This window comes from Eurosta solidaginis, chromosome 5 (genome assembly GCF_040869045.1).
Source record: "Eurosta solidaginis isolate ZX-2024a chromosome 5, ASM4086904v1, whole genome shotgun sequence".
Lineage (NCBI taxonomy): Eukaryota > Metazoa > Arthropoda > Insecta > Diptera > Tephritidae > Eurosta > Eurosta solidaginis.
The window spans coordinates 269,254,770-269,257,082 of NC_090323.1; the positions used below are offsets into that span (position 1 = coordinate 269,254,770).

The 2,313-nt window shown below is 35.5% G+C and overlaps 1 long non-coding RNA gene across 1 annotated transcript; it reads right to left on the minus strand.

The window, feature by feature from the left end:
* Positions 1 to 1,299: 1,299 nt before the first annotated feature.
* Positions 1,300 to 2,084, minus strand: LOC137251827 (uncharacterized). Its single transcript, XR_010953368.1, has 3 exons — positions 1,956 to 2,084; positions 1,568 to 1,886; positions 1,300 to 1,497 (listed from the first exon to the last, which is right to left on the minus strand). It is a non-coding gene; the product is annotated as an uncharacterized lncRNA (long non-coding RNA).
* Between the last annotated feature and the right edge of the window lie 229 nt (positions 2,085 to 2,313).

The window sequence follows — 2,313 nt, forward strand, 5'->3', positions numbered from 1 at the left end:
TTACCAATAACTTGGTCACCAATTATCGTCTTAATGACTTTTACATTGCTGTCGGGAAAAAGGTAACGCATGCGCTCTCTCAAAATAGTGTACGTGTGACTCGCTTTATCGCTCTTACCTATTGTGTTTTCGACATTCCTTCTCGCTCAATGTTATTTACATTTTTAAGTTACTTCATTAGGTATGTTTTCGTTATCGCTAACCAAAACATATGCAACAACAACAACACGGGTAACTGGCATATCGGATACCCATACCGGTTACCTTCTGTCAATTCGCTTTTTATATGAATGAAACGCGTCCTTTTTGTTTAAATAATATTTAATTCATAAATAGTGCATGTTTAAAATAGTTTTTACAGTTAAAATCATGTCCCATTATTCTAGTAATTTTTACATATGTGCATTTTTATATTCATAAACTATATAAATACATTAACGTCTATTCATAGGCGTGCACTTTCCGAAACCTTGTTTTGAAGTTCTTATTTTTCATGCGGTGGTGGTGTTGCTCACCATCAGTTTCCAGAGTCATATTAGTTTGGTAGGTATAGTAAGATCAGACGTAGCGGAATATAGGCAGCATGTCAGGAGCATCACCAGAATCCAAATAAGCATTGTAATTCATTTCGTCATTATAAATAACTTGTAGATGCCACATAGGTGTAACCATACTCTGAGAATTTTTCCGTTCAGATCTTGTAGTGTACAATGAGCAAACTTTTCATAAACATGCACACGTAAACTTGTATTTGTTCTAAATTCTTCACCACATTCGAAACATAGAAAATATGTTCTTTCATTCATTGCTTTCTCTTGTTCCTGTGTTTGCGTAGGTACCATTGTGATGCAAGTTCTTGATTACAATATGGACAAACAGTTAATTCTAGACTTTTCGTCGTTACATCAATTGTTTCAGCGTGTTGTGCATGTAAATTAAAATTCATACTTGAATGTGTTTTAGTCTTCCAATGGCATAATTTACATTTTAAATAATGACTATTGGGCATATGAGAAATCTCATGGTCCAATAATTTGTTGAAGCTTGGTGTAGCTGTTTGAAAATCCCACAATTTTTAAATTGTAAATGTTCTAGCTTCTCTAGCCGATGCATAAAGTAGAATGGCGTTGGCTATCTTCACCTGGTATATATTGATATTCGGGCGAATAAATAAATAGACCACTTATAATTGCACACCTAATGTGCATTCGCATACATATGTTGCATATGTGAAACATATAATGATGTACCAGTGGCTTTCTATGCAGCTGACGCTGGATGAAGCATTGGATCTTGTGTTGCAAAGTAGGCGACATATGTTGCTGTTGATGTATGCGCATATTGCGAATATGTTGGTGGTTCACTAGTCATTAATTGATTAGAAGTTTCAACTTGTTGCGATTCTTGTTGTTGTTGCTGGCTCCTGATGTGGTGTTAACGTCTGTTGTACACAATTTATTGTTGGTGTTGTTATGGTGCTTACATAACCGGTTGACTCTAAAGTAAAAACCAAAACAGAATATTAGAATCAGTGTTTATGAATAACATGTTTAAAGTAAGCTCTTACAACAACGTGATCGGAGGCTACATCCTGGAGTACAGGATAGTGGTTCACTAGTCATTAATTGATTAGAAGTTTCAACTTGTTGCGATTCTTGTTGTTGCTGCTGACTGCTGATGTGGTGTTAATGTCTGTTGTACAATTTATTCGGGTGCTTGCACATGTTGTTATTATGATTCTGGAAAGCCTTCCGATATTGAAAGTCGTTGATTAGTGTAATCTCCACGTAGTGGACTACTCCCACGGCCGCGTCCGCGGTAACTATTACATTTGAAGGCCCTTAAGTTACAGGCATAGTTGACATCGCTTACATAACCGGTTGACTCTAAGTAAAAACCAAAACAAAATATTAGAATCAGTGTTTATGAATAACATGTATAAAGTAAGCTCTTACAACAACGTGATCGGCGGCTACATCCTATGAAAGTAGTGTGGTGTTCCACCTTGTATAAACGTAGGTATTGGATGTGCTCAACCGTGCAGATTAACATTACCAGTAACATCATTTACATAAATTGGTCCAGTTTGATTTGCACCAGGCTCCTAACTTCCAAATCGATTCAAGGCAAGTTAATTAAAATCATAGAAACTGTTAGAATCAAATTTCATTATTAAATTTTTTAAAACAATTAATTAATTATTATAATTCATACAACATACTTGAACTCCAGTCATTGCTATATTTGCCTCAGGAGATGATAATAATGGCGCAGCAGTATTGCAATGCATACTAACCCGATTTGATTTGTTGT